The sequence below is a fragment of the Ambystoma mexicanum genome, chromosome 5q, assembly GCF_040938575.1.
Source record: "Ambystoma mexicanum isolate Mex_15411 chromosome 5q, UKY_AmexF1_1, whole genome shotgun sequence".
Classification (NCBI taxonomy): Eukaryota; Metazoa; Chordata; class Amphibia; order Caudata; family Ambystomatidae; genus Ambystoma; species Ambystoma mexicanum.
The window spans coordinates 1,387,168,015-1,387,194,988 of record NC_090933.1 but is presented as its reverse complement, the minus strand read 5'-3'; the positions used below and the strand labels follow the sequence as shown (position 1 = coordinate 1,387,194,988).

General features: G+C 53.9%; 1 protein-coding gene across 2 annotated transcripts in view; it reads right to left on the bottom strand.

Moving 5' to 3' along the window:
* Positions 1–26,974, bottom strand: part of LOC138498199 (zinc finger protein 268-like) — a 174,789-nt gene that overhangs the window by 4,531 nt on the left and 143,284 nt on the right. Inside the window, exon 1 of one of the 2 annotated variants that reach the window (XM_069622077.1) lies at positions 18,284–18,538. The exons of the other annotated variant lie outside the window; for it this stretch is intronic. The gene's annotated coding sequence lies outside the window, so the exon portion shown is untranslated. Of the gene's footprint in view, positions 1–18,283; positions 18,539–26,974 lie in introns of those variants that run through there. 2 annotated transcript variants of the gene reach the window in all.

Sequence of the window (26,974 nt, the reverse complement as noted above, 5' to 3'; positions counted from 1 at the left end):
AAAGCAAAAAGGCATGTTTCAACTTTATAATACTGGTTTCATGAAATCCTGGAATTTGTATGCAGGACACTGAGTTAAATGAATAGTGTAACTTGTCCCCAATTCCATGAACAGAATTAACACATAAATCTCTAAACATGTGGCCCATTGACCATTCATCCTTTGTCACAGAAATGAATAAAGGTGTGACCAAACTAGCCAACAGCCAGGATGAACACAATGCAGTGACGTGCAGCCACTGAAGTCTGAGAAATGGCCAACCCGTCAGTCGAGTCATTGCTGGTTGTGGTCAATTAACCAGCTCCACAGTGCACAGAAAAGATGGTGGAATAGGAACAAAGAGGAAAGGAAAGATTGACTGCATCGAGATAAAAATAATGGGAGGCATGGCCATTTTGTCGAGTTACTATCTCAATACCTGCAGTGGAACCACAACTTACTGGAGTTTTACAGACGCAGATTTTGTGAGAGGAGGAAATAAGTACATCTTAGATGTAGTAATTCACATATTCCGCCTACACCCGATGGAAGTCACGCTGTAGGGTGAGAAGGAGGAGTGGAGACAAAAAACTTCTCAGACACAGAGCCTATAGCTGAGGAGGGGGAGACGGTGGGTTGCAGAGAAATGGGGAGACACTCCGAAAGTACACTGAGACAGAGGGCCTCATTACGACTTCGGCGGTAGCCATGCCGCTATTGGCGGCATGGCTGCCACCGAAATCGTCTCCGGGTTCCCTGAATGGGGAAGTAACAGGCCATTCCGAGTATGGAGGGCCCGGTACATCCTCCTTCAGGGAACCCGGGCCCTGTCCTTCCCCATTCCCATTTGAGCCCTCGTAGGGCTCAAATGGCAATGGGGAGGGAGCAAACAACGGGCTTGCGTCTTGCAAGCCCGTTGTTAGCTCCCTGCTCCCCTCGCGGGACCCGCTCTGTACGTCTGGTCAAACCAGACGTGCAGAGCGGGTCCCGCGAGGGGACCTCGTAATCAGGCAGTACGGGGTTGGTCGGTATGGCGCCGTTAACCCCTTTCCGCCTGACTTGTAATGAGGCCCAGAGTACTTTCAGAGCATGAGCAGAACAGAGAGGAATCGCAAGTGAAGAAGCACATTATGGGAGTTGTGGTGCAGACACAAAGAACAAAAGGCAAAGAAAATGCACAGGGAGGGAAATTAATCAGAACTGCTGAAAAACTGATAGGAAGTCAAACAGGTGAATGCTAGAGGGAGAAGTCCAGACATTCCACAAAGGAGTGTGAGATGCACAGGGAGGGAGATTAATCAGAACTGCTGAAAAACTGATAGGAAGTCAAACAGGTGCATGCTAGAGGGGGAGAAGTCCAGACATCCCCCAAAGGAGTGTGAGATGCACAGGGAGGGAGATTAATCAGAACTGCTGAAAAACTGATAGGAAGTCAAACAGGTGCATGCTAGGGGGGAGAAGTCCAGACATCCCCCAAAGGAGTGTCAGATGCACAGGGAGGGAGATTAATCAGAACTGCTGAAAAACTGATAGGAAGTCAAACAGGTGAATGCTAGAGGGAGAAGTCCAGACATTCCACAAAGGAGTGTGAGATGCACAGGGAGGGAGATTAATCAGAACTGCTGAAAAACTGATAGGAAGTCAAACAGGTGCATGCTAGAGGGAGAAGTCCAGACATTCCCCAAAGGAGTGTGAGATGCACAGGGAGGGAGATTAATCAGAACTGCTGAAAAACTGATAGGAAGTCAAACAGGTGAATGCTAGAGGGAGAAGTCCAGACATTCCACAAAGGAGTGTGAGATGCACAGGGAGGGAGATTAATCAGAACTGCTGAAAAACTGATAGGAAGTCAAACAGGTGCATGCTAGAGGGAGAAGTCCAGACATTCCCCAAAGGAGTGTGAGATGCACAGGGAGGGAGATTAATCAGAACTGCTGAAAAACTGATAGGAAGTCAAACAGGTGCATGCTAGAGGGGGAGAAGTCCAGACATCCCCCAAAGGAGTGTGAGATGCACAGGGAGGGAGATTAATCAGAACTGCTGAAAAACTGATAGGAAGTCAAACAGGTGCATGCTAGGGGGAGAAGTCCAGACATTCCCCAAAGGAGTGTGAGATGCACAGGGAGGGATATTAATCAGAACTGCTGAAACACTAAAGGAATTCAAACAGATCCCCTGTTCTGTATTAGGAAAGGGTTTACATATCCGCATAAAATATATTTATGGGATAACACTGCACAATAAGGGTGATAGTGTAACTCACCAGCCGAAACTCACCAAGGTTCTGAGCATGCCTACACACAGATACTGGGATTCACAATGAGGGTGATAGTGTAACTCACCAAGGTTCTGAGCATGCCTACACACAGATACTGGGATTCACAATGAGGGTGATAGTGTAACTCACCAAGGTTCTGAGCATGCCTACACACAGATACTGGGATTCACAATGAGGGTGATAGTGTAACTCACCAGCCGTAACTCACCAAGGTTCTGAGCATGCCTACACACAGATACTGGGATTCACAATGAGGGTGATAGTGTAACTCACCAGCCGTAACTCACCAAGGTTCTGAGCATGCCTAGACACAGATACTGGGATTCACAATGAGGGTGATAGTGTAACTCACCAGCCGTAACTCACCAAGGTTCTGAGCATGCCTAGACACAGATACTGGGATTCACAATGAGGGTGATAGTGTAACTCACCAGCCGTAACTCACCAAGGTTCTGAGCATGCCTACACACAGATACTGGGATTCACAATGAGGGAGATAGTGTAACTCACCAGCCGTAACTCACCAAGGTTCTGAGCATGCCTACACACAGATACTGGGATTCACAATGAGGGTGATAGTGTAACTCACCAAGGTTCTGAGCATGCCTACACACAGATACTGGGATTCACAATGAGGGTGATAGTGTAACTCACCAGCCGTAACTCACCAAGGTTCTGAGCATGCCTACACACAGATACTGGGATTCACAATGAGGGTGATAGTAAAAATGTTGCTTTTTCCCTGTTGGTTTTCCTGCAGATTTGTCTTTATTTTTGTGATGAGAGGGACTTCTTCCCCCTGTCAATGCATCCCTTTCCACGTATTGTCCCTCTGTAGCCCATATGGCTCCTGGAACAGGGGTGTGTTTTAGATATATCATTTTTGGTGTAGGGTGATGCTAAAACCCTACAGGTGTGAAGAGACGTAGGCTTGTGGCAACTGTATTTCAGTATTGTCTTCACCAAGAGTGCAGCTGGGTTTACCGCATCATTAGCCCAGTGGACTAATGTGCTTTTTCAGTCTTAATCTCAGCAATTTTGTTTTGGGCAAACCCTTTTACATTTGGGACCAGCAGGCTGTTGTGCTGATGTGGGCATACCATGATCCCAGTCCTGTACACTCTATAGTGGTTTAACTTGCCTTAGACAGGTTTACTGCCCACGACATGCCCAGTCTACTTCCTGTGTGGGTGGCCACCAAATCGTCATCCTCTGCTGTTGAATGCGGCTGGTCATAAACCTGGGCAAGAGCCTTCTTTTGCATTTCCTCCATCTGTTTCATTCAGATCAAGGGCTCAAGGCCCTGTGTATCACAACCTTTTCAGCAAAAGAAGTCCTATCTTTACCATATTCATGGGCTGTTTCTGAGCCAAATCCTGAGTGATTGGTGCTTTGGAGTACTTGTCTCCGGACCCTGACATTCTGTTGTTCTGATATCGTCATAATCTGCTTTAGGGGTCACCAAAACCCAGAGTAGTGTGGGTGTTACCGGCCCACTCCATGACAGATCACCATTGGCTTCCACTGCCCCTAATTCCGCTCAGCTTCATTTCTTCCTTGGTTGACTCAATATAGGTCCTGGAACTGAACCTCTAAACAGGTGTCTCCTGTGGCACTCTCTAGGGTTGGGTGCTTGTTTGTTCACACCTGTGGGGTTGAACAAGTACTGACCTGACTTTAACCCAAAGCCATGACTTACCTAAGGACTTTATCCCATTTATCGCTATGGGGAATGGTCTACAAACATTTAAAAAAAAAAAAAAAAAAAAAAGACTATACCTAGCTGAAATTTGCCAGGGGTAGGGGACTTGACAACACAACCAAGTGTCACACAACCTTTGACTTTGATGACATATGAAATTAAATGACATGGCATTAGACTTTCATATCATCTGAAGTGACTGACGGAGGATAAGAAATGTACATAAGTTTACATTGAATACAATACCAAATCGGTACTGTTGGGGTGGTCAGGAACGGTCCTGATAAGGAAGAGGGGTACACATTTGGCACACCATATTTGTGACTGGGGTTGCGTTAAAGTTGGCACGATGTGGCAATTTATATGTATCCAGTGTAGTTAATGTGAATGGGATGTGCTACTTTTAGTGTTATTTTGTGTCTAAGTTGATACATTTAAGATTGCATGCACAGCAAGATGAATGTCAAAATACAATCTGTATATGGTGTGCTACGAAGTGCCTAGAAGCTGGGCAATGAATAGCTTCATAATGCGCATTCGAGGAAGGGGATTTGTCATGAACAACCCACTGTTAAGAAGACACAATAGTTATGAAACAATATATGCTCTGAAATACATACATGGGGAATTTACAAATCTATATGCATGTGTTCTTTTTATAAATTGGTCAAGCTCTGCAGTCAGGGTTTGCAGGGTGAATTCTGGGTGACCAGGGGACACTGGTTATGCAGGGTTTCAGATGCCAGAGGAAAGGTAATGAGTAACTACGGCCTCAGCAGGTGGTCAGCCAACAAGCCGGCCTGGGGTTTTATGGCTTGGCAGAATCGTGGAAGGAAGATGCAATCTTTTTAAGTGCATGGGAGCTTGTTATTTATTGTTATGGGTGATTCACCCATTTGTTTTACAACAACAATAAACTTGGGGTGAAGGGACGCTCGACGCCAGAGTGACCGATACTTCATGAGTTTCGATTGTTTTCACAGGATGTGACCAGAGGCCATGCATATTGTATTGGTAATCATTTAGATTAGAATGTTCCAATGACGCCAGCAAGTCGGGGTGGGTGAGATGGCTATTGCTAGTTCAAAGAGAACCTGCTTATTCATCCCCACCTCATATTTTTTGAAGTACTCTTGCAAACCATGTGCAATTACGTCAGGGTTTGGCGGTCTCAGGCCAGATGGGACTGGTAATGAAGTATGTTTGCATGTGAATGTATAACTGTATGATGATGTCATGGACGACCACAGACAAATCCTAAAAGAGGGTGTGCTGTACACATGAGCTGAAGATGGTAGTTAAGATAACTCCAACCAATGAAAATGGACGAATTGGAGAAAGACTGGATTTTTTTGTATAGTTTTTGACCAATCACATGTGGGGGGTGGATTGTAATAAATGGATGGGAGTGTTTTAACTGTTGCAATGGGACTCATTACGAGTATGACGGTCCGGTAACAAACAGTGCCGGTAAGCTACGGGCATCGTTGCTACCGGACCGGCATACTCAGAGATCTGCAGGCGGGTGCCCTCCCGCCCGCAGACCTCGACGGTAGCATCGGCACCATTATGAATGGTGCCGGTGCTACCATCCTCCCCATTCCCATTGAGTCCTATGGGACTCAATGGGAATGGGGATTAATTTTTACCGGCACCCGGCATTGGAGAATTACCGGGACCACCGGGTGCCATTAAAAAAGTGACTCCGGCGGCAGCCGTGCCGTTTTTTAATGGCACGGCTGCCGCCGAACTCAGGTGTCAACTTGTGTGGTTCTGAAAAACACGGCTTAGTTTGACGCTACAGCATCATCTAGGCCCTCCCCGGATGACTACAATAAACTTGCTAATTCTAGTGGATACAGTTAAGAATGTGGCTCCACTGCTGAAAACCTATATGCTTACAACAAAATTATGATGAATGGGTAGCCCCAAAAACCGAATTAAAAAAAAAATACACGATCCAAGGAAGCAATAATAGAGTGTACGATTGGCAATGAAAAAAAGTTTATTACATGCAAGTTACAGCCAGGAATGTCAGCCAGCTCTGCAAAACTGGAAACAAGCTCAATACGCCACATTGGATTACAGTATATACAGGCAAAAACAAATTTGAATACAAACAAGTTACAAAATACATGCAAATCTACAATATCTGTCTCTCGCAATTACACACCTAAATAAATGCTATACATTAGTCTGCCCTATGGACGAACAACTTACCTGTGACCAACTAAGTACAACCCCTGCTAATGACCTGATTGCGTGGTCAGCATAAAATGGTCAATTCTGATTGTTACAGTTATAAAGATGATGTTAGCCAAACAGTTATCTATGTGGATTGGTCAACATAAAATCTTGTACATTTGCTCTGCATGCCACCGAAAGGACCCAACCATGAAGCGAGTGTGAACATTGAAGGCATGTGACCTAACAACTTGGCACCCCCTGTAAGGAAGGCATGGTATCAAAGTAAGACAGACACAAGTGATCACAGTTCAAGGGTGTTTATTGAACTTTATCAAGGGGGTGGAAAATGCCTATCTAAACCTAAATCTAAGATGGGAGCAAGCTACAACCATCAAATAATAATAATACAGTCCTAGTGGAGTCTAGTCAAATAAAAAAGGGCCTATACTCAAAATAACTATTGCCAATCCTTACTGCTATGCTACAAATAGGGTGGGATAATGGTTCATGAAAAAGAAAGAAGTGTTCACAAAATGATAAGTAAGGATGTTCAGGCCGTTGGCCTCCCTTCCCCACATTTTTAGCACAGGACAAAGCGGTCACTCGAGAACAGCACTCTCCTGGGCTTCTTCAGCACGAGGTCACAGTTCCTTTTACCAACATCAGGGCCTTCTGTGCCCAAGTCTCTTACGTTCAAAGTCTCTTGATTCAGAGGGCGGATGTATCAAACAACAAAAAAGTTCCTTTCAAAATATTCAAGTCAGGCGATTCACTCTTCACCCTGGATCCCCCTCAGCCAGGCTCAGATCCTTTTTATACAATTAGTCCCCCTCAGCCGGGCTCAGACCAATTTAAATTCACAGGCATCCCTCAGTCGGGTTCACACTTGCCACATCAATATCTTCTCTGGTGGTTTGTGGTTCACCCTGTATCCCCCTCTTCCGGGCTCAGATCCCCTTTTATACGATTAGTCCCCCTGAGCTGGGCACAGACCAATTTCAGTTCACAGGCAATCAAAGACTTTCGAATGAGCACGGGATTCAACTTAACCCACTGCAGGACCATTCCGATTTCACAGTTCAATAATTCTCACACGCTCAGTTGGATACCAAACAGAGACCTTCAAGTGAGCACCCATGTGGCGCCGGACCACTCTGTATCTGGTACCTATTTCGGTTTCATAAAGTTCCATCGCATATGAGTTTTCTTTCTTCATACAATGTTGCTGTTTGCAACCTTGAGTGTAACTGTGATGCTGGAAATGCATTGGAGGGACAGAGCTTCCATGTCATTGTCCTGTATTCCCTTATCATGTGTGTTCTGTGTTGCTTTCTGCCCAGGAGTCCAGTTGGGACCCCTGGCAGTGCAGCCCTTCCTCTTTTCAGATGTGGTGAACAGAGACCATTGGGATACCCTTATAGCACCCAAGGGTGGGGGTACAACCCTGTACCCCTAGTGTATGTTTTCTTGGGTACATGTGTGTTTCCCACAGAGCAGGGTATGGGCTGGTGGCATCTTCATGCTGATGTGACAGGAGCTCTGGGTATCCTCGATGTTGGGATACTCAGTCCCTGCCATAGGAATCAGTGAATTCCTGATAGAAGGCAAGATGGCCCCTGGGGCCTCTTGATTTCTATTGCCCGTTACCTTGTTTTCCCAAGGTCCTGGGAAGCCCTGATTCTGTCCCTTCCCCTGACTGGCTGTTGGGTGGAAGAACCATATATGGTATTGTGGGAAAGTCCAGGCCAGACTGGCCGGACCCTTCCCAGTGAATGTATGTTTTGGGTACACATTTGGGGTGGGACCTGGGTGAATGGAGTGTGTGACCAATATGCAATCTATGTTATGGTGGGGTCAAGGAGATACCTGTCCGGCCCCTATCATTAAGGAAGGCGCCAAAGAGCTGTCCCTGTTCATCGCCACAGTGATAAACTCTTCCTTCAACTCTGCTTAGTCCCCAACAACCACAAGGAAGCCTGGGTTATGCCACTCTTACCTCAAACTTAGACCCTAACACACCAACGAATTATAGGCCAATCACAACCATCGCTTTCCTCCTAAAAATACTGGACAGAGTTACATACCTGCAAATCCAGAAACATTTGGAGGACAACAATCTACATGGCCTCCGACAATCTTCTGCTGGGCGCCTCTTCCTCACCTGTCGGAGTCTTCATTCACGCAGAAGTCTTCTTCTCGTCAGGCATCCTCGTGGTTCTTCCATCTCGAAGCACAAACAGCTTCCGGATAGCCGCTCTCCATCTCCCAACGCCAGGCCGTCCCTGCAAGAAATAAAGACAGCACAAGGTTAGAAACCGCATAAACATTTAACGCTTGGCCGCGCAACATCTAAGCCTTGCGTTTCATTTAGAAACCCTACTTACTCTCTAGTGGGGGTACACTCCATCCCTTTTGGACACTGCGTGGGTCCACTGTCAGCAACGCGATGCAGCAGAGCCATCTTCCAACACCTATTGGGGAAAAGAAAGACATTATTAAGCATACGGACAATAATCATTGTTATCAACACTTACCTCCCACGAGGATAGGTCGCAGCCAGTCTGGGCCATTACGCATACGGACCAGTGAAGCAACTGGGTCTGTCTATAGCGCCCCTGCTGAAGAGAAGCAGGACGGAGAGCTCATCTTTGCAAAATAACAGGTGAGAGCCTATGGGAAAACGCTTGCTCATCTCATTCTGGCACGAGAGGTTTGAGGGGGCTCGCAGTTCAGTCACAGCATTCTCACTGCCTCTTACCTTTCCCCAAGGGCATTGCCAGCAACCTGACCAGACCAAATCGCTGCAGCTGGGGGTAAAGCAAGATCCAGAGAAGCCAAATCCAGGGAGGGCTCCAGCCGTACCCCAACGTCCCCGCAGAGACCAGGTGAGCATAACAGAACACGAAGCCTCCCCGAATCTCTGCCTGGGCGTTACAGAAACCTCAGAGTCTGACCAGTTGGTCCAATTGTTGGGGGAACTGCGGGCTGAAGTGCATGCCTACAGACAAGAGACTAACGCCTTAAGAAGAGATCTTATTGTTGCTCAGGAACGAACTGATGATCTGGCAAGACAGATTCTTCAAACTCATGCAGGGTAAGTTCCTTTACCCGGGTCGCACCAACCCCTTCGCCGCAGCCATCACCACCAGTTCAAGTGGTACTCTCAGGGGCTGTGCCTTTGGCCCCGCATGAACGTTTTACAGGCGATCCCAACAAATATGCTATATTCATGAACCAGTGTCGTCTCCATTTCCTGTGCCGCCCTAGGGCCTTCCCTAATGACAGTGCCAGAGTTGCCTTTGTACTTTCATATTTGGGAGGCAGCGCAGCAGATTGGTCCATACCATTAGTTAACCAAGATGATCCTGTACTTCACAATTTCGGTGCATTTCAACAGGAATTGGAAATGTTTTTTGCTAGGCACACCCAAGGAGAAGCCCTAGACAACAAATTGTTATCTCTCAGACAGGGGAGCCATGATCGGCTGACATATATCTCCACCTTTAATCCACTCATTGCACAAACCAATTGGTCCGAAGGAAAGAGAACTACACTGTTCTATTGAGGATTACGTGGGGAGTTAAAGGACGTACTAGCCCAAGTGGTCAACCCTCCAGAGTGTTTTGCGGAATACATTAATCTAACGGTACAACTGGACCATAGGATACAAGACCGGAAAACGGACCGCACAAGATCTGAAGGGAGGTTGGTTTATATGCGACCCAGAGACAATCAAACTAAATCTCATGAACCAAACGAACCTATGCATATTGGGGGATTACGGGCCTCTATATCCAGAGCTGAGAGAGATAGGAGGCAACAACAACTTTGTTTGTATTGCGGCAAGACAGGACATTTTCTTCGGGATTGCCCAATAAAACCTCCCAAGAGAATAGTTGGTGCAACGGATAATTTCTGCGGTTAAAGCGTAACAGCTCAACTAAAGAGATTTTCCTGACGGAAGCCCAGTCCTTGAGTGAAAAACGGTCTGCTAGAAAATACCCTGCTAAGTTAGTTCGCCGCGCGTTAAAAAGATTGTTAAAAATAATGATTGTGCGGGCTTATTGGAATATAACAACAGAGCCAAAGAGCAAGAAGGGATAGTGTTTGTAAGCACATATACCCCTCAAACAAATCAGGTTATTAAGATCATCAAGAAGAATTGGAGGAGCCTGACAGGAGGCGAGTGCCCACTCGATCCCCCGTTATGTGCTTTTAAGAGAGGTCCCAATTTGAAAGACCTAATGACAAAAAATGACGTTTCAAAAAAAACGGTAAAACAAATGAGTGTCACTGAAATATGGGGCCTCCCAAAAATGACAGGCCATGCACCATGCGGCCAATGTGTCAACTGCCCTCAGACCAGCAGAACTACCCAAGTAGATATAGGGTTGAGTAGACCTTGGGTTCAAGTGTCGTTCAGTAATTGCAACACGACTAATGTTGTGTATGCGATTTGGTGCCAGTGTGGGAAGCTGTACAGTGGCATGACTAAAAGGAAAATCAAAATCCGCATTTCTGAACATAGGAGTTGCATTAAAAATAAGGTCATCACAGCTCCCATGGTCAGTCATTTTTTGACAATGGACCATGGACCAAATGACTAAGTGGACAGTCCTACTCCATATACCTTCAGAAAGTGAAATCAACAACTCTAAGAAACTACAGTTAAAAGAACAGTGGCTTATTTTTCTGTGTAACACAGCAGTTACTGGACTTAATGAAATGGTGGATTGGAATAGTGTGTGAATAACCATGGTTTTATTAGGGTGCCGTTTTCGACCTTGTGCCATTAGACTGGAGAGTTCCCTTTACCAGATGTGGTTGTATTGGGTATGTTACCATTCCTAAACAAATAGTCGGGATGGCTTGAACACACACTGTTGTTTCTTTGCGGTGCTAGCAACGTTCACTACAGTTATAGCAGCTGTTCTAAATGTTAAACAACCGCATGTGTATGCGAGGAGTTTTTGAACACTCTGTTGTAGAAAATGCCTTGAGAATTAAATAATCTATGGAAATAATTCATGTTAATTGTGTTTATAATACTCACTATCGGGTCTGTTTTGTTCGCATGCTTCTTGTTTGTTAAAGAAGTGATGCTAATTACAGGCACCTGTACCGCACGCATTCCATCTCTGCATTGTCAGCGTTCATTATAGTTATAGCAGTGGTTCTTAATGTTAAACAACCCCGCGGGAACGCGAGGAGTTTTTGAACACTCGCTTTTAGAAAATGTTTTCAGAATTTAACAACTTACCGAAATAATGCATGGTAATTGAGTTTATAATACTCACTGCCGGGCCCCTTTTGGATCTTATGCTTCTTGTTTGCCAAAGAAGTGTAGTTAATTACAGGCACCTGTGCAGCAGGCATTCCATCTTTATAAGATGGAAAAACGCTCCTCCCCGCATCAGGCAATTGAAGCACCACGTCCATGCACACGGCAGACTCAACGCGAGACGTTAAGCTGATTCAAAAGTACGTGCAGTGTTTTGGGACTGAGCAACGTCTATATTTTGTAACTCGTTGAATGAATTTTCGTTCACGAGGCAGAAGTTAAGTTTTTTGGCATTAGTTGTACAAACCTGATAGTTAACAAGTGGGTGACTCAGGCAGACTGCCGTGGAGGCTTTCTAATGTAATGCCACGTTGTTTTGTGTGCAGCCATCCGCAGAAGAATAATTAAGTGGTCTTTAAACAAACAGGATGAATCCGATACCGTAATTAAAGGGTACTTCCCGGGCACAAGATTGAGCGAACTTGGTGTAACAATTCTCGCTTTTGAGTGATTTTACCACTCGACGGGTAAGTATATTTTCCATTATAATTTCTTCTTACATGGCGGGCATGAGACCTGTAGCATTGCGATACGTCTGGGAGAGTGTTCGAACAATGTTCACAGGAAATTACATGAGAAGGATTGTATTATTTGATGCCAGTTATATGGCACACGAGCGATTAGATTTAATTAATTGTTGACTTTAGAGTAAGACTAACGTTTTCATGTGTAAATGCCTCTTCTGGTACAATGTGTTTACATAAGGTCAAGATATCGGGGAGAGCTTTGTGACATGGCTGAGTAGTCGGTAACACTATCCTACTAGTATTGCAGTGAGAGGAGCAGGAGAATGTTAAAAAGAAGGTTCGAAACCGTTTCACATTAAAGAATGAATGAGTTCTAATGGCCCAAGGTGGGTCAAGGTTTCGGTTTGTTGTTGTAGATAGGGCACACAAATGGACTGCAATTGACAATTGAGATGAGAGAAAAAACCTTTTTTCTAAAAGTGATGTTTACCGTGGTACCATTAAGACTATTACTACCAGATGGGTGTTGTTGAAAACAACACGTGTTAGATGTTTGTTTGTTTATTTATTTCTATAGCGCTCCGGACCCGGGGGTATGAGGGCGCTTGGTACAGGTTACAGGTACAGTGCACTGGAAACACTAATCGTAAGGTAGCAAGTATATACAGAATATACAGAAATGGGAGTAATAGCAAGCAGAAATAACAGAAGAGACATGTGCAGTTTGTAAGCAGTTTGAACTGGTTCAGACTTAAGGTTGGCTTTTGACAGGAGCCACCCAATGGCTAGTTTCCTGAACGACTGGAAGGATTTGGACTCCTTGATATTCAGTGGCAAGGAGTTCCAGAGTTGGGAGGCAAGGACAGTGAAGCTTGAGCCACCTGCTTTTTTGGAAGTAAATCTAGGTACTGTGAGACATAGGGTATTGGATGATCTCGTGGTTCTGATGGAAGTTCTCATGGTGAATTTGTTAGTAAGGTGGGGGGGCTAAGTTATTGAGAGCTTTGTAGGTGAGGCAGAGGGATTTAAGATCGATTTTATGTTGGATAGTGAGCCATTTGCATGTGGTTCTGGTGGCAGAGATGTGCTCACGCCTAGGAATGTTTAGCGCTGCTCGTAGCGCATTGTTTTGAAGGACTTGGAGTTTGCTGATTATCGCTTGGTTGGCACCTAAGTAGAGGTTATTGCAGTAGTCTAACTTTGATTGTATAAGAGCTCTGGCTAGCGTGAGGCAGCTGTTAGGGGAAAGAAATGGTCTACAGGCTCTGATTAGTTTTCCTGTGTAGGCCGTGGCTGAGACGATCGAATTGACTTGTTTAGTGAGGTTTGTGTTTGCGTCAAGGTAGAAACCAACAGGGTAATTCATAGAATTTCACAGAAAAGTGTCGCAAGCGGCTGGCGCAGAGTGTCCGCGTGCGATTGTCTGTGCCAGGCACGTGCGCTAAAACCGATTTCCGCGCACAGCGTATTCATGGATTTTAGGCTCCCAAACCAGCCGTGGCGCAGAGTATCGCAGCGACCCTGCAGTAGCGCCAGTAACGCCCCCAAGAACGCCCTCGCGCAAGGAAAAGCCATCAAAATCGCTAAATCATCGCAAAGGGCTGCGCTAACCCTGGACCAGTTTACAGGGCTGCCAAACAAGGAACGCAAAGCGGGTAACGTTCATATCAGGGGTACGCGGGAAGTTTTACACGCGATTAGCCAGGGTACGTGTATTACAGGGGTGCGCGGGAATTATCACACGCGATTTGGCTGGGTAAGTGTATTACAGGGGTGCGTGGGAAGTTACACATGCGATTAGGCTGGGTGGGTCCTCACATGTGTTCCCTGTACACCCTCCACAAAACAGGGGACTACCCTGCACACCTGCTCATGTCCCCCTGCACCTCCACCCCCAGCAGTGCAGGGGCACCCTCCACCAGGCCCCCACTCATGTCCCCTTGCACCCCCACCCCCCAGCAGTGCAGGGGCAGCCTCCACCAGGCACCCACTCATGTCCCCTATCACCCCCACCCCCCAGCAGTGCAGGGGCAGCCTCCACCAGGCCCCCACCCATGTCTCCCACCACCCCCACCCCCCAGCAGTGCAGGGGCACCCTCCACCAGGCCCCCACTCATGTCTCCCACCACCCCACCCCCCAGCAGTGCAGGGGCAGCCTCCACCAGGCCCCCCACCCATGTCTCCCACCACCCCCAGCACCCAGCAGTGCAGGGGCAGCATCCACCAGGCCCCCACTCATGTCTCCCACCACCCCCAGCACCCAGCAGTGCAGGGGCACCCTCCACCAGGCCCCCACTCATGTCTCCCACCACCCCCACCCGCCAGCAGTGCAGGGGCAGCCTCCACCAGGCCCACACTCATGTCTCCCACCACCCCCACCCCCCAGCCACCAGGGGCAGCCTCCACCAGGCCCCCACCCATGTCTCCCACCACCCCCACCCCCCAGCCACCAGGGGCAGCCTCCACCAGGCCCCCACTCATGTCTCCCACCACCCCCAGCACCCAGCAGTGCAGGGGCAGCCTCCACCAGGCCCCCACTCATGTCCCCTATCACCCCCACACCCCAGCCACCAGGGGCAGCCTCCACCAGGCCCCCACCCATGTCTCCCACCACCCCCAGCACCCAGCAGTGCAGGGGTAGCCTCCACCAGGCCCCCACTCATGTCTCCCACCACCCCCAGCACCCAGCAGTGCAGGGGCAGCCTCCACCAGGCCCCCACTCATGTCTCCCACCACCCCCAGCACCCAGCAGTGCAGGGGTAGCCTCCACCAGGCCCCCACTCATGTCTCCCACCACCCCCAGCACCCAGCAGTGCAGGGGCAGCCTCCACCAGGCCCCCACTCATGTCCCCTATCGCCCCCACCCCCCAGCCACCAGGGGCAGCCTCCACCAGGCCCCCACCCATGTCTACCACCACCCCCACCCCCCCAGCAGTGCACGGGCAGCCTCCACCAGGCCCTCAATCATGTCTCCCACCACCCCCACCCCCCAGCAGTGCAGGGGCAGCCTCCACCAGGCCACCACTCATGTCTCCCACCACCCCCACCCCCAGCCACCAGGGGCAGCCTCCACCAGGCCCCCACTCATGTCTCCCACCACCCCCACCCCCCAGCAGTGCAGGGGCAGCCTCCACCAGGCCCCCACTCATGTCTCCCACCACCCCCACACCCCAGCCACCAGGGGCAGCCTCCACCAGGCCCCCACTCATGTCTCCCACCACCCCCACCCCCAGCAGTGCAGGGGCAGCCTCCACCAGGCCCCCACTCATGTCTCCCACCACCCCCACCCCCCAGCCACCAGGGGCAGCCTCCACCAGGCCCCCACTCATGTCCCCCATCACCCCCACCCCCCAGCCACCAGGGGCACCCTCCACCAGGCCCCCACTCATGTCCAACTCATGTCCCTCTGCACCCCCACCCCCCAGCAGTGCAGGGGCACCCTCCACTAGGCCCCCACTCATGTCTCCCACCACCCCCACCCCCCAGCCACCAGGGGCAGCCTCCACCAGGCCCCCACTCATGTCTCCCACCACCCCCACCCCCCAGCCACCAGGGGCAGCCTCCACCAGGCCCCCACTCATGTCTCCCACCACCCCCACTCCCAAGCAGTGCAGGGGCAGCCTCCACCAGGCCCCCACTCATGTCTCCCACCACCCCCACCCCCCAGCCACCAGGGGCAGCCTCCACCAGGCCCCCACCCATGTCTCCCACCACCCCCACCCCCCAGCCACCAGGGGCAGCCTCCACCAGGCCCCCACCCATGGCTCCCACCACCTCCACCCCCAGCAGTGCAGGGGCAGCCTCCACCAGTCCCACATTCATGTTCCCCATCACCCCCACCCCCCAGCCACCAGGGGCACCCTCCACCAGGCCCCCACTCATCTCTCCCACCACCCCCACCCCCCAGCCACCAGGGGCACCCTCCACCAGGCCCCCACTCATGTCATGAAACCACCCGCACCCCCCAGCCACCAGGAGCAGCCTCCACCAGGCCCCCACTCATGTCCCCGATCACCCCCACCCCCCAGGGGCACCCTCCACCAGGCCCCCACTCATGTCCAACTCATGTCCCCCTGCACCCCCACCCCCCAGCAGTGCAGGGGCACCCTCCACCAGGCCCCCACTCATGTCTCCCACCACCCCCACCCCCCAGCCACCAGGGGCAGCCTCCACCAGGCCCCCACTCATGTCTCCCACCACCCCCACCCCCCAGCCACCAGGGGCAGCCTCCACCAGGCCCCCACTCATGTCTCCCACGACCCCCACCCCCAAGCAGTGCAGGGGCAGCCTCCACCAGGCCCCCACTCATGTCTCCCACCACCCCCAGCACCCAGCAGTGCACGGGCAGCCTCCACCAGGCCCCCACTCATGTCCCCTATCACTCCCACCCCCCAGCCACCAGGGGCAGCCTCCACCAGGCCCCCACCCATGTCTCCCACCACCCCCACCCCCCAGCCACCAGGGGCAGCCTCCACCAGGCCCCCACCCATGTCTCCCACCACCTCCACCCCCCAGCAGTGCAGGGGCAGCCTCCACCAGGCCCCCACTCATGTCCTCTATCACCCCCACCCCCCAGCCACCAGGGGCACCCTCCACCAGGCCCCCACTCATGTCTCCCACCACCCCCACCCCCCAGCCACCAGTGGCACCCTCCACCAGGCCCCCACTCATGTCTCCCACCACCCCCACCCCCCAGCCACCAGGGGCAGCCTCCACCAGGCCCCCACTCATGTCCCCTATCACCCCCACCCACCAGCCACCAGGGGCAGCCTCCACCAGGACCCCACCCATGTCTCCCACCACCCCCACCCCCCAGCCACCAGGGGCAGCCTCCACCAGGCCCCCACTCATGTCTCCCACCACCCCCAGCACCCAGCAGTGCAGGGGCAGCCTCCACCAGGCCCCCACTCATGTCCCCTATCGCCCCCACCCCCCAGCCACCAGGGGCAGCCTCCACCAGGCCCCCACCCATGTCTCCCACCACCCCCACCCCCCAGCCACCAGGGGCAGCCTCCACCAGGCCCCCACTCATGTCTCCCACCACCCCCAGCACCCAGCAGTGCAGGGGCAGCCTCCACCAGGCCCCCACTCATGTCCCCTATCACCCCCACCCCCCAGCCACCAGGGGCAGCCTCCACCAGGACCCCACCCATGTCTCCCACCACCCCCACCCCCCAGCCACCAGGGGCAGCCTCCACCAGGCCCCCACTCATGTCTCCCACCACCCCCAGCACCCAGCAGTGCAGGGGCAGCCTCCACCAGGCCCCCACCCATGTCTCCCACCACCCCCACCCCCCAGCCACCAGGGGCAGCCTCCACCAGGCCCCCACTCATGTCCCCTATCGCCCCCACCCCCCAGCCACCAGGTGCAGCCTCCACCAGGCCCCCACCCATGTCTCCCACCACCCCCACCCCCCCAGCAGTGCAGGCGCAGCCTCCACCAGGCCCCCACTCATGTCTCCCACCACCCCCACCCCCCAGCCACCAGGGGCACCCTCCACCAGGCCCCCACTCATGTCTCCCACCACCCCCACCCCCCAGCAGTGCGGGGGCAGCCTCCACCAGGTCCACACTCATGTCCCCCATCACCCCCACCCCCCAGCCACCAGGGGTACCCTCCACCAGGCCCCCACTCATGTCCAACTCATGTCCCCCTGCACCCCCACCCCCAGCAGTGCAGGGGCACCCTCCACCAGGCCCCCACTCATGTCTCCCACCACCCCCACCCCACAGCCACCAGGGGCAGCCTCCACCAGGCCCCCACTCATGTCCCCTATCACCCCCACCCCCCAGCCACCAGGGGCAGCCTCCACCAGGCCCCCACCCATGTCTCCCACCACCCTCACCCCCCAGCCACCAGGGGCAGCCTCCACCAGGCCCCCACTCATGTCTCCCACCACCCCCAGCACCCAGCAGTGCAGGGGCAGCCTCCACCAGGCCTCCACTCATGTCCCCTATCACCCCCACCCCCCAGCCACCAGGGGCAGCCTCCACCAGGCCCCCACCCATGTCTCCCACCACCCCCACCCCCCAGCCACCAGGCCCCCACTCATGTCTCCCACCACCCCAGCACCCAGCAGTGCAGGGGCAGCCTCCACCAGGCCCCCACTCATGTCCCCTATCGCCCCCACCCCCCAGCCACCATGGGCAGCCTCCACCAGGATCTGACAGGAGCAGGGACAGGATTGCACACAGGCACCTCCGCGGCGGCCTGTGCTGCCTCCTGTCCCTGATCCTGCACTGCACCACTAGCACCAGTGGAATCCCCACCTCCAGACCCCGCCACTGTCGCTTGCACGGCCTCCTCCTCCACCAAACCCCCCACCAACCTGGATGACTCCATGCCATCTTCCTCCGTTGGGCCCTGTGGAGTCCCAGCTGCCCCTTCTGCTGCCGAGGAGTCCAACTCCAACCTCCGCCTCTTGGACCTCCCCTCGGCAGCTGCGGCCTGGGACGCGGCACCGGACTCCTCACTCCCCGACGAGATCACAACCTGGGAGGGGATCCAGGCCTTGCGTCTCCGGCTGGTGGTGCGACCCCTGCCGCTGTGCTCCACAGGACCTTCTCCGCCCTCTTCATCAGTTGACGCTGCAGACAGGGAGAAAGAAAACACAGGCATCAGGGCACTGTACAATGGACTCATACACACGACAGTTATACATGAGTGGAATTGGTAAACCTCAGACATGGCATCACAATCCCCAACACACATGTCATTTCAACTTGCACACATGAGCCATACCACAGCCATAATGCAACAGCCAGCACCATCCATTCACATACAACAGCATGAGCAGCCAAAGGTCATCCACACATCCATAGAGTCCCAGGGCCACAGGGAAGCCCTGAGGCAGGAGCTCCTTCACCTCAGGACGACTCTTGTTGAGCTCTCAGCTGAGATGCAGGCAACGAGGGCAGAGGTCCGGGCATCCTGTGAGTTGTTGCATGGGGACCTCCGCACACTCATCCTCCAGAACGAGACCTACCACACCCGCATGTTTGCAGCCATGGAGGAACAGACTAAGGCCTTGCGTGGGCTGCCTCCCATAGTGCAACCACCTCCGGATGCAGCTGCACAGGGTGATAATAGCGACAGCAGTGATACTCTCACAATAGGTTAGCCGTGTGGGCCATGAGCCCCTGGAGGTGTTTTTTTTCCCCCCAAGATCCACACAGGTGGGTTTTGGTGTGCACCCTGTCCTCGGACCTCCTGGGTGGCCTCCCCAACCCCCCGGCCCATTGATGGCCATTTTTTTTTTATTTATTTATTTTTTTTCATTATTTTTATTTTTATTTTTCCCAATTTTTTTGGGACAATTTGTTGCCTTCCGTGGTTCCTGTGGGCATACGCTGCATTGTGGCTGGGCACATGCAGGCTTGTCATGTATTTGGTTCAGATGCTTGGGTTTGAGTCACACACACCCCTCCTGCTTCCCGTTTCCACGGGCTTGCAAAGGGTGTGCCCAAGTGACATTGACGTACATGGTGACATTGGACTCCCACTGCATGTGTGGGTAGTCTAGTCAATACTGTGTATACATTCCTAGTGCATATTGCTGTTGTGTTGTACACTGCATGTTGCATTGATGTGTAACTCATCATCTGTGTCTACCTCCTAATTTGCAGGTCCCTTCCTCATGTCTACACAAGGCCCTCTAGTTTGGAGATGGGGTCCATGTTGGCAGCAGTGCACCTACAACACTACATGGCGCCAACACTGTACAGTTGGAAGTGGTGGGAGTGCAGGCATTTCCAGGTGGTGAGACTACTAATTTCTTACATTCGTGATGTCATGTTAATGGTAGTACCTGCTCAAGTTTGTTGTTGGTCCTGCATTACTGTGAGCATTTCAGGTGTCGCAAGTTTTAATTAGGGACACTGTACATTGTGACACTTGTGTCATGTTGTGGGGATTACTTTGTTTACCTGCACATAGCATGACATGGCACGGTGTGTCGTGTGGCGGTGCTGGGGATGGGTTGGGTGACATGGTACTGTCCTCTTGTTGCATTTTGCAAGTTGGTATTCATTTTAGCTGCTTGAATGTGTTTTTTCACAAAACTGCATTGGTGGTGTCTGTGTAGGTAGGGATGCACACATTGTAACACTTCCAGGTGAACAATCTCAGGCTGATGTGGTTTTCACGGTTGATTCTCCCGACATTCAGGATCAGTGTCAGGTTGAGTCATCATTGATTGTCAGATGATATGTGCCAGGGCAGTGTGAAGTAATTAGCCACTAGCTGTGTACGGGCTGCCTCCCCCGTGCCCTTTCCCCTCCCATGCGCAGCGGCTGTGCATGTGGTTGGGGATGTGGGGCCACCCCCATGTCCACGGCCAGGCCCCGGCGTGTTGCAACGTTGTGCAGGACACATGCTGCCACTATGATCCTGCACACTACTGGGGGAGCGTATAACAGCTGCCCGCCAGAACGGTCAAGGGAGCGAAAGCGTGACTTAAGCACTCCGAATGTGCGCTCCACTATGCCCCGGGTTGTAATGTGGGCTGTGTTATATCTTACCTCGGGTGGCGTGGTGGGGTTACGAATTGGCGTCATCATGTGGGGGCTGAGAGGGTAGGCACTGTCCCCTGTGGAGGTGGTGATTGGTATCATTGGTGGGGTTGTGACCTTGCTCAGTATCTGACATGCATGCATGTGCAGTGGCATTCATATTCACCAAGCAGCCATGTATCGCCATGCCGGCCAGCTTCTAGGTCCCGGCATAGGGTGGACATTCGGTAAATGAAGCTGTCGTGGGTGGACCCGGGATAGTTGGCATATACTGAGGTGATGATTCCCTTGGCATTACATACTACCTGCACGTTGATGGAATGCCAGTGCTTGCGGTTCCTATAGATGTGCTCAGATGCCCTGGGGGGACGTAGAGCCACATGGGTGCAGTCGATGGCACCTAGCACTTTGGGGAATCGTGCCACACCGTAAAAATCCAGGGCGGCAGCATGCCTTTCTGCAGGTGTTCTGGGCAGGTATATGTGCCTGCGGACTGATGGCCGTGCAGTGATAATGTTCAATACCTGGTGTAGGCAGCGTGACTGGGTGGCCTGTGACACCCCACCCACTATGGCACTTGTCCGCTGAAATGATCCAGTGGCTAAGAAGTGCAGTACATTGAGGACCTTCTCCAGGGGGCTGAGTGCTTGGGAGCACAGGGTGGGTGATGTGAGGTCATCCTCCCACTCACTCACCAGGTCCAGTATTATGTGTAGTGGAAACCTGTACCTCCCATACACCTGGTCATCAGGCATCCCGAAAAGGCTGGTTCTGGGTGTGAATATTCTGGCCCTGACTATCCTCCTCCTCCTTTGGTAGCCCACGGCCACTGCTGCTAGGAACGGTATATTCATCCTGGCGTCTGAGCTTGTTATTTTGTTTGCGCGCAAATGTATGCGTCGCGGGTCGACGTATGCCTGCTTCCTACTGGCGTACGTGTTTCTTTGCGCATGTTGTAGGCGAGCGTGTGACCCGCGCACCCCTGAAATCCAGTACCCAGTCCAATAGCGTGTGGAAATTCCCGCGCACCCCGGGATACAGGTGCGCTGACGTACTTGCGTGTGTAAGTGCCCGCGCACCCCTGAAATACACATACATAGGCCAATCGCGTGTACGCGCACTTTTGTCCAATTACACGCGATGACACTCTGACGTGCAGTCTTTCCACGTGTGCTCCGTCATCACGTGCTATGTGGGAAACACCCGTGCGGGTCACGTCACAGACGCGCTTACGCGCTGAGGGCCTTTGGTCCAATAGAATCGCGTATGCGTGCTGACGCGCTTATGCGCTAAGGGCCTTTCCTCGAATTTCACGCCGACGTGCAGGATTTTCACGTGCCAAATCACTCTGTATCAAGCTGGCCACGCGAAAACACACGGAAGACCACGTTCCTGCCCAGAAGGCCGAATTACTGCCCCCCAGTGCCCCGAGCAGCCTCCCACGTGCCATCTGCTGCTGCTGCCTGCCTGCCTGCTGCCACCGTGCCCTGCCATTTGGTGCCTGCACATCAGCCATCTGCAGGGGTCCAGTTGCTGTGTCCACCCCTGCTGGAACTGAAGACTCCCGACTGGGATAACATCGCTCCACAGCCCAGCCCCAGGACCCAGTTGCCCACCCACTCCTGCCTCTGGGGTTGCCATGTCGGGCACTTCCACATCTGGCACCAGTGGCAACCCCAGGCCAGAGGGGCAGAGGGGCACCAGCTTCACTGCCACCGAAGTTGGTGTCCTGGTGGAGCATGTCCTGGGGCAGTATGATGCCCTCTTTGGATCGTCCCGCGCCAGCAAGGAAGGACGGGAGAGGATCTGGGCCGACTGTGTGGTTGCCATCAACGCGTAGGGGGTGGCAACCCACGACGTCCAGAAGATCAAGAAGAGCTGGGAGGACTTGAGGTCCAGGACCCTCGTGAAGGCCCGGCGCCTCGTGGAGGGGGGACGGGGCCGCATGAGTTCCATCCAGATGAGGGTCCTGGAACGCGTACGCCCAGCGCTCCACGCCCAGATCCTTGAGAGGGAGACCCGTCTGGAGTTGAGCGGTAAGTGTCCAAGCATTGCTGTGTGAGACAGGGTAAGTTGCGGTGTGCTGGTTGTCTGATACTTGCCTGTATGTGTGACATAGGCCATGCATGTGTGCAGGGACATCATGGTAATGCATGTGCGACCAGTGATGTGTGAACCACATGGTTGTTGCATGTGTTTAAATGCCACATGGGGAGCCCTATGCAGATTTTAAACATGAGAGCATGCCAGTCTCTGTTCCTGGACATGGGTGGGGGTGAGGGATGGGTGCTGATGCCAGGTACATATATGGTAGCCATGTCTGTGTGCCTGACCTGCGTGTCTGTGACTTGTGAATGCCATGGATGCATGACACATGTGTGTGACAATGCACAGATTCACTGATGCAGCCTAGTTACCCTTGTATCCGCTGTGTTTGGGGTGTATGAGGCCAGATGGATGTGACTGAGTTGAAGTGTGTGCATGTGATAGGCATGACCCATGATGCATGTGAGTTCCATATCATTGTATGTTTCAAGAGTCCATTGGACATGTATGGAAATGTCCATGGCATGCACCATGCCTGTTACTGTGTGTGTTTTTCCTGGACTGACCCATGTGTTGTGGAGGGACATGATGGAAGTGTACTTTGACAGTGGTACTCATCTGCTATTGCTTCCTGTCTAGGGGACCATTGTACAGTACCCTGATGCTTGTGTTCTATGTCTCCCTCTACGCAGCGGCTAGTGAAGAAGAGGGCGGAGACGGCGCTGTGGAGCAAGGCGGCGGGGATGCCCCCACGGCTGCAGCGGAAGGGGTGGGTGAGCCCCCACAGGGGCCTGCTACGGTGGAAGACGGTGAGGAGCCATCCAGGTTGGTGGTTTCCACAGAGGAGGAGGAGGCCGCCACTGGGGCACACATGGGGCCTGGTGGGGGCCTCCCTGCTGGTGCAAGTGGTGCAGTCCAGGGGCAGGAGGCAGCACAGGTCACCGTGGAGGGGCCTGTGCATGTCGCTGTCCCTGACCCTGTGAGTGCACCACCATGCACCAGCAGGGATGCCCCGTCCCAGGCCTGTCCGCAGGTAGAGGGGATGTCCATGTCACCTGACTCCCCTCCACCTGCGGACGAGGGGACCTGTGTCCGTATGGAGAAGGTCCTGATTGGGGTTGCGATGCGCGCGGGTGCAATTCGTGATGACGTGCGTGCTTCCCGGGAGGAGCACGCACATCATCACGAAGAGCACCGTGCCGACGTGGCCCAATTGGGATCTTCCATGTTCGGGGGTTTCCTGCATGTGTCGGCCAATCTGGCGGCCCTCTCCTCCTCTGTGGAGGCTATACGCTGGTCGTTCTCCTTGCCGTCTTCCGGCCCAGATGCCATCAGGGCCCCCTGTGGACCTGCCCTGACCTATGCAGCCAGCTCGGTGGGGATCCCATCCCTGCCACAGTCGTGAGTCGGAGGTCAAGCAGGGGTGGACACCACAGCAACTGTACCCCAGCAGATGGAGGATGTGCCGGCATCATCAGGCAGGGCACGTGCACGACGGCGTCGGTGGATTCCATCAGCCTGGATGCTGTCGTGCTGGCAGAGGCAGTTGCGTCGGAGGCAGCAGCAGAGTCAACGTGGGAGGCATCATGGCTCGGGGCCATCTACATCGGAGGGGCAGGCATCGGCCGGAGGGCAGGAGGACCCAGGACAGGAAGTGTCTTCCGTGTGGCTGCGGTTGGGCCAGCAGATAGGTGCGGAGCGGCGGCGGGCGGAAGAGGAGCGGCTCACGATGGTCAGGGCGGAGAACTCCATGCGGAGGGCCCTGAGGCGGGCCGAGTGCCTCGAGGCAATCCGCAGGGGGTTGGAGGAGCAGATGGCGTCGTCCCTGCGGACCCTCGGGGCCATGGAACAGGACCGCCTCCGGGACATAGACCAGGAGTTTGATGATGCCCTGGCCCGGAACACTACGGAGTGAGCCGCTGGACTTGCCCGCCGCCTTTGTATATAGTTATTTAGTTTTAGGTTTCATTTGTTTCATTTGTTTCTTCTTATGATTTGGAGTCGACGGACACAGCTCCACTTTTTGTATATAGTTGCATTTTTGTTAGGGTTTTTTGTAGGTTTCCTTTGTTCAGTTGGGCTCATGGACCCTTGGATGTTTTGTACATAGTTCAATGGATTTTTTTATTTTTAATTTTTTATTTATTCTCCATGGAGCAATGGTGCTTGCATTTATTTTTATCTGTCGGATTGTTTTTATTTTTAATGTGACTTTGAACTACATTTTTTTGGATTTGGAGTTTTTGTGTTTTTGGACGGACATGCAGCTTTTCTTTTTTTCATTGGCATTGTAGTTTGTTTCATTTCATTTGCATTCATTTTTTTTTTAATACAATATTGTTTTCATACTTCACTGTGTGGTATCATCTCATTGGTTTTATGCATGTCATGTTGGGTGTTTTCCCATTCATTTACAGCCATTGTGTGTGACAGACATGGGTTCATTTGCTTTATGAACGTTGGGGGTGTAACATGTAATTTCCATTTCCAGGTGGGTGATGGGTTACTTGGTAGGGCCTTTTGGCTGTGGAGGCTGACCATTACGCACATGGTTGGTGATTGTGAGGACCTGGGTGCAGGGGGACATGAGTGGGGGCCTGGTGGAGGGTGCCACTGCACTGCTGGGGGGTGGGGGTGATAGGGGACATGAGTAGGGGCCTGGTGGAGGGTGCCCCTGGATGCTGGGGGGTGGGGGTGGTGGGAGACATGAGTGGGTACCTGGTGGAGGGTGCCCCTGGATGCTGGGGGGTGGGGGTGCAGGGGGACATGAGTTGGACATGAGTGGGGGCCTGGTGGAGGGTGCCCCTGGATGCTGGGGGTGGTGGGAGACATGGGTGGGGGCCTGGTGGAGGGTGCCCCTGCACTGCTGGGGGGTGGGGGTGGTGGGAGACATGAGTGGGGGCCTGGTGGAGGCTGCCCCTGGTGGCTGGGGGGTGGGGGTGATGGGAGACATGGGTGGGGGCCTGGTGGAGGGTGCCCCTGCACTGCTGGGGGGTGGGGGTGGTGGGAGACATGAGCGGGGGCCTGGTGGAGGGTGCCCCTGGATGCTGGGGGGTGGGGGTGGTGGGAGTCATGAGTGGGTGCCTGGTGGAGGGTGCCCCTGGATGCTGGGGGGTGGGGGTGGTGGGAGACATGAGTGGGGGCCTGGTGGAGGGTGCCCCTGGATGCTGGTGGGTGGGGGTGCAGGGGGACATGAGTTGGACATGAGTGGGGGCCTGGTGGAGGGTGCCCCTGGATGCTGGGGGGTGGGGGTGGTGGTAGACATGAGTGGGGGCCTGGTGGAGGGTGCCCCTGCACTGCTGGGGGGTGGGGGTGGTGGGAGACATGAGTGGGGGCCTGGTGGAGGCTGCCCCTGGTGGCTGGGGGGTGGGGGTGGTGGGAGACATGGGTGGGGGCCTGGTGGAGGGTGCCCCTGCACTGCTGTGGGTGGGGGTGGTGGGAGACATGGGTGGGGGCCTGGTGGAGGGTGCCCCTGGATGCTGGGGGGTGGGGGTGGTGGGAGACATGAGTGGGTGCCTGGTGGATGGTGCCCCTGGATGCTGGGGGGTGGGGGTGCAGGGGGACATGAGTTGGACATGAGTGGGGGCCTGGTGGAGGGTGCCCCTGGATGCTGGGGGGTGGGGGTGGTGGGAGACATGAGTGGGGGCCTGGTGGAGGCTGCCCCTGGATGCTGGGGGGTGGGGGTGGTGGGAGACATGGGTGGGGGCCTGGTGGAGGGTGCCCCTGCACTGCTGGGGGGTGGGGGTGGTGGGTGACATGGGTGGGGGCCTGGTGGAGGGTGCCCCTGCACTGCTGGGGGGTGGGGGTGGTGGGAGACATGAGTGGGGGCCTGGTGGAGGCTGCCCCTGGTGGCTGGGGGGTGGGGGTGCAGGGGGACATGAGTTGGACATGAGTGGGGGCCTGGTGGAGGGTGCCCCTGGATGCTGGGGGGTGGGGGTGGTGGGAGACATGAGTGGGGGCCTGGTGGAGGGTGCCCCTGGATGCTGGGGGGGGGTGGGAGACATGAGTGGGGGCCTGGTGGAGGGTGCCCCTGCACTGCTGGGGGGTGGGGGTGGTGGGAGACATGAGTGGGGGCCTGGTGGAGCGTGCCCCTGGATGCTGGGGGGTGGTGGGAGACATGGGTGGGGGCCTGGTGGAGGGTGCCCCTGCACTGCTGGGGGGTGGGGGTGGTGGGAGACATGAGTGGGGGCCTGGTGGAGGCTGCCCCTGGTGGCTGGGGGGTGGGGGTGGTGGGAGACATGGGTGGGGGCCTGGTGGAGGGTGCCCCTGCACTGCTGGGGGGTGGGGGTGCAGGGGGACATGAGTTGGACATGAGTGGGGGCCTGGTGGAGGGTGCCCCTGGATGCTGGGGGGTGGTGGGAGACATGAGTGGGGGCCTGGTGGAGGGTGCCCCTGGATGCTGGGGGGGTGGGGGTGGTGGGAGACATGAGTGGGGGCCTGGTGGAGGGTGCCCCTGCACTGCT